The sequence below is a fragment of the Acinonyx jubatus genome, chromosome E3 (genome assembly GCF_027475565.1).
Source record: "Acinonyx jubatus isolate Ajub_Pintada_27869175 chromosome E3, VMU_Ajub_asm_v1.0, whole genome shotgun sequence".
NCBI lineage: Eukaryota > Metazoa > Chordata > Mammalia > Carnivora > Felidae > Acinonyx > Acinonyx jubatus.
In genome coordinates this window covers 29,657,828-29,665,385 of record NC_069398.1, presented here as the reverse complement: position 1 = coordinate 29,665,385, position 7,558 = coordinate 29,657,828, and the positions used below count along the sequence as shown (strand labels likewise).

The window sequence follows — 7,558 nt, the reverse complement described above, 5'->3', positions numbered from 1 at the left end:
GATCTCTGTTCAAGAAAAAAAGAAAAAGCCTTCCCTTTTTTTTTTTTTTTTGAATGACGTGTTGTTTCCTCTTATTTTACCTTGACTTCTTAGTAAAATATCTTAAGATGTAATCCTTTTGTGCCTGACTAAAGTAAAGTGATGTCTTGATTTGTTGAAGGAAAAAGAAGATAAGGGGGAGGAAGATAAGGGAGGGGAAGACTAAGTGCAGGGCCATTTGTAGATTTGGCTGTCACTTTGTTGGAAGAAGCCTTCACAAAGGACACATGTCCTTTATTATGTAAAGGTAGCAAAAATAATTCTCCTTATCTTTCTCATTCCACTGGATCTTTTCTCAGTATTTTGTTATTTGATTTGATTTGATTTGATTTACTTTCCAGTGTAGTTTCAGGTGTACAATTTAGTGATTCAACTATTCCATACAAAAATACAAAATGTTTCACAAATTTGCATGTTATCCTTGTGCAGAGGCCATGCTAATCTTCTCTGTATGGTCCCAATTTTAGTATAAGTGCTGTCAAAGTGAGCACTCTTTTCAGTTTTAATATCTATTTCCTTACCACCCTTCCATCCAAACTGTTCCAAACCTACTTTGTTTATGTGGAGCTGACTCTAGGTGTCATCTAAGGGGAGATCCATTCCTATACTGTCATTTCTATAGACCATATCATGGTCAGAATAGCTCCATTCATACAGAACACACTGACATCTCAATATTGGATCTTTATTCAATATGTATTATATTACTTCATTTCATTTTCCTTTCCTAATTTAGTAAGTGTAGTAGCAAAAACGAAAAAAAGTAGTAGACTAACCTCAGGCTAGGGGCACCTGGGTGGCTCATTTGGTTAAGTGTCTGACTTTGGCTCAGATCATGATCTCACCATTTGTGGATATGAGCCCTGTGTCAGGCTCTGTGCTGACAGCTCAGAGCCTGGAGCCTGCTTCTGATTCTATGACTCCCTCTCTCTCTGCCCCTCCCTGGCTCAGCTTGTGCTCTGTCTCTCTCTGTCTCTAAAACATAAATAAACATTAAAAGAATTTTTTTAGAATAGCCTCAGGCTACAGACAGATAGAAAGACATGCAACTTTTCACTGAAGACGTTTAATAGAGATTTCAAGGTTTGTTTGTTTGTTTTTATCTCTTAGTTTGAGTGTGGAGAAAATAGAACACTTGTACACTGTTGGTGGGAATATAAAAAGCAAAAGTGCTTTGTAAGACAGTATGGCGTCTCCTCAAAAAATTAAAACTCGAGTTACCATATGATGTAGCAATTCCACTTCTGGGTGTAGACTCCAAAGAATTAAAAACAGGGACTGCCATGTTCATAGCAGTGTTATTCACCATAGTCAAAAGGTGGAGGCAACCCAAGTGTCCATCAATGGATGAATGGATAAGCAAAATGTGGTCTTTCCATAAAATGGATTATTCAGCGTTAAAAAAGGGAGGACATTCTGACATGCTACAGCATGGATGAACCTTGAAGGCATTGTGCTAAGTGAAATAAAAGGACAAGTGCTATATGATTCCATTTATATGAAGTACCTAGAGTAGTCAAATTCAGAAAGACAGAAAGTAGAGGAGTGGTTGCCAGGGTCTGGGAGCAGAAGGAATGGGGAGTTGGTGTTTAATGGGTGGAGAGTTTCAGTTTTGCAAAGTGAGGAGTTCTATGGAGCGATGATGGTGTGGCTGCACAACAGTGTGAATGTACTGTATGCCACTGAACTGAGCACTTTAAGATGATAAATTTACATTATATGTATTTTACCACTAAAAAAAAAAAGACAGAAGTGTGCATTGGCTTTATCAACTTAAAGAATCATTGGTGGTATTGGTAAGAGCAGTTTCAGTGGCATGGTGGGGTGGGGGTAAGCGAGATTCCAGGGTGTTTTGAATTCTCCCTTGAGTTCTAACTCATAGATACTGCTACCCACTTTGAAGATCAAATAGGCATCTCAAACTTATCACAAAACCAACCGCTTGGTTTTCTCTCCACCATCCAAACCTCTCTCTCTCTCTCTTTTTTTTCTCATCTTAGTGGATAGACCTTGCATTCCCTCAGTTGCTCAGGCCAAAAAGCCTACAACACTCTCTCATACCCTGAATCCACACCATCAGCAAATTCTGCTGGTTCTCCTTTCAACCCACACACAGTCTGGCAACTTAATATTACCTCCAGCATGTTCAGGTTCGAGCCACCATCTCTCTTGGACTACTTTAACAGCCTTCTGATTAATTTGCATGCTTCTATTCTTTCTTCTTGATAGTCTCTTCACCATATAAGAACCAGACAATCTTTAGAAAATATAAATAAGATTATCTCACTTCTCTGTTCAGAACTTTCCAAAGGCTTCCCTTCTCAGAATAAAAGCCAAAGACCTTACTTAACTAACAGTTCTTCCTGGAGCACATTGACCAACATGCCAGGAATGCTCCCTCTTAGGGGCTATGCTTTTGTTCTCTTTGCCTGGAACCCATTTTCTCAAGACCTTTTGCAACTTTATATCTCTTCTTCAAGTGAGTTTCTGTTTTGAGAGACCTTTCCTAACTACCTGTGATATTTTTAAAATGTGTCTGCAAATTCTTTGTCATTCTTCCCATTAAGAGATAGAGTCTAATTCCTTTCCTCTTGAATATTGACTGACCTTAGTGACTCTTAACAAAATACGGAGGCAGTGAGGCTATGTTACTCCTCAGGGTAGGTCATGAAAAACAGTAGTTGGGATGCTGGCCTTGGAACAGAACCGTCATGCTGTGAAGAAGCCCATGTCACACAGACATGCCACACTCCAGCAACAACAGCCCTAACTGTGGTCCTCACTGACAACCAGCATCAACCGTTAGATACATGAGTGGGGAATCCTTCAGGAGAACTCTAGCCCAAGCTTGTTTGTATACAACTGCATGATGGACCCTGAGGGAGCATTGCTGAGATCAACCCAGTCACCCCCAGAAATATGAGAGAGAAAATAAATGATTGCTGTTATTTTTTAAAGATTGCTTTAACTAACGTTTATTGACTATCTATTAGTTATCACAGGTTATTTTATATACAAGAACTTGTTTAACCTCTATAGTAGCCCTGGTTAGATAGGCATTATTTATTTTTTATTTTTTTATTATTTCTTTTAAGTAGGGTCCATGCCCAATGTGGAGCTTGAACTCACCACCCTGAGATTAAGGGTCACATGCTCCACCAACTAAGCCAGCCAGGCACCCCAGTGATTGCTGTTATTTTAAGCCACTAAATTTGGGTGGTTTTTTTCTCAACAATGGACACTTGAAGCACAGACCCTACCACAATTATACTCCTTATCAGTTGCTAGTTCCTGACCTGAATACGTTTTTCTTTTTCTTTATAGCACTTAGCATTTACAGCTTTCTGACATGTGCATATTTGTTTTTTTTTTTTTTTTTCCTGTTCTCCTCCCATGCCCTGGAACATTAGCTGCATGAAGGTAGAAACTTTCTTTTGTTTGCTGATATATCAGTACCTATAATATTACCTGGTGCAGAATTGTCATTGGAGCTCAAATTGTATTTGTTAAGTGGATGTAGCTATGGCCCTCTGGTGTGGAAAAGGCATCCACTGTGAACAGGAAGGTATCGGGGTGAAAGAGTTATATAGGACTTGGAAAATGCTGTAAAGGAGATATTTATTATTCTCATTATTCTTTTTTTTAAGTTTATTTTCAGAGAGAGAGAGAAAGAGAGAGAGAGAGAGAGCACAAGTTGGGGAGGGGCAGGGAGAGAAGGAGAGAAGGAATCCCAAGCAGGTTCTGCACTGTCAACATAGAGCCCCACCTGGGGCTTGAACTCACGAACTGTAAGAAATCAAAGTTGGATGCTTTCACGAACTGAGCTGAAATCAAAGTTGGATGCTTAGCCAACTGAGCCTTCTAGGCGCCCCTATTCTCATTCTTTTTTTTTTTTTTTTTTTGGTCTTCAAGCTTTTATTTAAGGGCAATTATCTACAATGAACTTCAAATCTTATTAAAAGCAGCCATGTCCATGGACTGCACACAGTCCTCAAAAGCAGTGATCCACTCCTCCAGCATATCTGTTCCAACTTTATCATCTTCCACTATACACTGTATTTGAAGTTTTTTGATTCCATACCCCACTGGAACTAGTTTAGAAGAGCCCCAAACCAAGCCGTCTGCTTGAATGCTTCGGACGCACTCAGTTGCATATCTGTCTCATCGTCCCAAGGTTTCACGTCTAGTAAGATGGAAGACTTGGCAACAAGTGCAGGTTTTTTGGCTTTCTTTGACTCATATTGTGCAAGGCGTTCCTCTCTTAGCCGCTTTGCTTCTTCACTTTCTTCCTCCTCCTCAGAACCAAAGAGATCAATGTCATCATCATCTTTACTATCTGTAGCTCCACTTCCTGTGATGCATTCCACATTAGCAGGGCCATACTTGCCCAAAGCTTTCTTCACTCCTGGAAGGCTGGTCTTTTCCTTTTCGTAAGACTTGACGTGATTATACCAACATAGGACATGATACAAGTTGGCAGGTGGAGGGCCGGAGACTACTTCAAATACTGCCACGTCTGCTTGTGATGGCACATACCCCTCGATGTAGCTCTTGTCTGCCAGGTAGTCGTTGAGCACCTGGAGGCCAGTGGGGGTTTTCAGGTCTCCAAAACCCATGGCGTGAGCTGATCCCAGAACGGGGCTGCAGTGGAGGAAAAGACGAGCGTGGGGAGTGAGCGCCTTGTGCTAAGAGGGAAAAGGGTCTCATTATTCTTGAAGATGCTTCCACTTTACTACTGGTGGTACTTAATAATGCTATTTTAAAAAATGTGGATACTAGAACTATTTTTTCCTTTCTTCTTGAATACCTTATTTATTATTAATTTTAAAATATAATTTATTGTCAAGTTAGCTAACACAGTGTTTACACTGTGCTCTTGGCTTCGGGAGTAGATTCCCATGATTCATCGCTTACATACAACACGCAGTGCTTATCCCAACAAGTACCCTCCTCAATGCCTATCACCCATTTTCTCCTTTCCTCCAGGCCCCCATCAATCCTCAGTTTGTTCTCTGTATTTGAGTCTCTTATGGTTTGCCTCCCTCTCTGTTTGAAACTATTTTTTCCCCTTCCCTTCCCCCATGGTCTTCTGTTAAGTTTCTCAAATTCCACATGTGAGTGAAAACATATGATATCTGTCTTTCTCTGACTGACTTGTTTCACTTAGCATAATACTCTCCAGTTCCATCCATGTTGTTGCAAATGGCAAGATTTTATGCTTTCTCATTGCCAAGTAGTATTCCATTGTATATATAAACCATATCTTTATCCATTCATCAGTTGATGGACATTTGGGCTCTTTCCATAATTTGGCTATTGTTGATAGCGCTGCTATAAATATTGGGGTACGTGTGCCCCTATGAATCAGCACTTTTGTCTCCTTTGGATAAATTCCTGGTAGTGCTATTGCTAGGTCTTGGGGTAGTTCTATTTTTAGTTTTCGGGGAACCTCCACACTGTTTTCCAGCAACTGCACCAGTTTGCATTCCCACCAACAGCGCAAGAGGGTTCCTGTTTCTCCACATCTGCGCCAGCATCTGTTGTTTCCTGAGTTGTTAATTTTAGCCACTCTGACGGTGTGAGGTGGTATCTCAGTGTGGTTTTAATTTGTATTTCCCTGATGATGAGTGATGTTGAGCATTTTTTCATGTGTCATTTGGCCATCTGGATGTCTTCTTTGGAAAAGTGTCTGTTCATGTCTTCTACCTATTTCTTCACTGGATTATTTGTTTTTTGGGTGCTGAGTTTGGTAAGTTCTTTATAAATTTTGGATACTAACCCTTTATCCGATATGTCATTTGCAAATATCTTCTCCCATTCAGTCAGTTGCCTTTTAGTTTTGTTGATTGTTTCTGTTGCAGTGCAGAAGCTTTTTATCTTGATGATGTACCAATAGTTCATTTTTGCTTTTAATTCTCTTGCCTTTAGAGACATGTTGAGCAAGAAATTGCTGTGGCTGAGGTCAAAGAGGTTGTTGCCTGTTTTCTACTCTAGGGTTTTGATGGTTTCCTGTCTAACATTTAGGTCTTTCATTCACCTTGAGTTTATTTTTGTGTATGGCATAAGAATTTAACACTTTATTTTTTAAATAGAAATTAACAGTCTGATAAGTTCACAGAATTAGGTTTATGCTGCCAAGACTGTAAAGGTGGCTGGGCTTCTGAACTTTTTATAGTTGACCTTTGTGTAGGATGAGGAAGAGAACATCCTTTTCCACTTGCCCCTCAGCAAGCGGTCTCTGGGCCAGGAATAGAGCCAGTCTGCAAAGGTGTTTGCTATGAGAGAAGGATTGTCTCATCCTGTGCCCTTCCTTGCAAGAGAGGCCTCTGAGCCAGAGAGCCTTCTCACAGCCCACCAGTGAGCAAGGTCAGTTGAAGGTCTTTCATATTTATTCAGCACTGCCCCTTTTTTTTTTCTTGTTCACTTTTTTTTTTTTTTAACCTTGGGTCCAAACTATTGTATTATTCACCATTGTAGCAAAACCATATTAAAGGAAGACCTCCCCTCCATGTTGACATCGGCTTTTCTTCACATCATTTTTATAAGTTTGAGGTGAGATTTTCTTGCTGTTATTGTGGTTTTATGGTCAGAGACCCAAGAAAGCCTAAATCCTTTCCTGCCAAATCATTACAACTCTTGAAGGTTCCCAAGGAAACACTATGCTCAAAGGACAATAGCAAACTTTGAGCCAGAGTACCACTTTGTGGGTGTCTGAGTTATACTCAGTAACCTCAATCGTGGACTCAGTGATCAAAAGTGAGCTGGAAAATAGTATGGGCCTACCTGCTTCCTACTCTTAGCCCCAAATCTGAATTGAGGATCGTGTGCTCGGGCATTGTGTGGAGAGAGAGAGAGGGGTGACTGGGCTTCAAGTGGGGATTCCAGGCAGACCACAAATAGAAGAGGACTAACCAGGGGCCAGGCTAGAAGGAGGGGACTTCATTCCTGGATGCTAACCCTCTAGGGTATACTGCCCTTCATAAAATATGCACCAGTAAACTCCTTAGGCTCTGACCTCCCAGATTGGTAGCTCTTTTACCTTGAAAGGGGAGAGGAAGATATAAAACATACTGGTTAAGACTAAATCATGGGGAGAAAGGATGTAAATGTTTTTTTTCCCAGTGTTTGCTACCATTGTCATGGTCATTATTAGCATCTATTAGCAGCATACTTTTATTGAGTCATTATTTAAAAAACTTTTTTAAATGTCTTATTTATTCTTAAGAGAGAGAAAGAGACAGAGCAGGAGCAGGTGAGTGGCAGAGCGAGAGAGGGACACAGAATCTGAAGCAGGCTCCAGGCTCTGAGCTGTCTGCACAGAGCCCGATGCGGGGCTTGAACTCATAGACTGCGAGATCATGACCTCAGCCGAAGTCGGACACTTAACCAACTAAGCCACCCAGGTGCCCCGAGTCATTATTTTAAACCAGGCACTTGATAAAGTCTTCTGAGGATGAGTTTCTTAAGATGAATAGGAGCTTTTATAAAATTTAAAAATGACCCAACCATCCTGTTTGGA

At 40.6% G+C, this 7,558-nt stretch overlaps 1 non-coding gene and 1 pseudogene across 1 annotated transcript; both read right to left on the bottom strand.

The window, feature by feature from the left end:
• Positions 1 to 423: 423 nt before the first annotated feature.
• LOC113594600 (U6 spliceosomal RNA) lies at positions 424 to 530 on the bottom strand. The gene has a single exon (XR_003415004.1). It is a non-coding gene; the product is annotated as a U6 spliceosomal RNA (small nuclear RNA).
• Positions 531 to 3,919: 3,389 nt separating this feature from the next.
• Positions 3,920 to 4,708, bottom strand: LOC106981200 (elongation factor 1-beta-like; annotated as a pseudogene).
• Between the last annotated feature and the right edge of the window lie 2,850 nt (positions 4,709 to 7,558).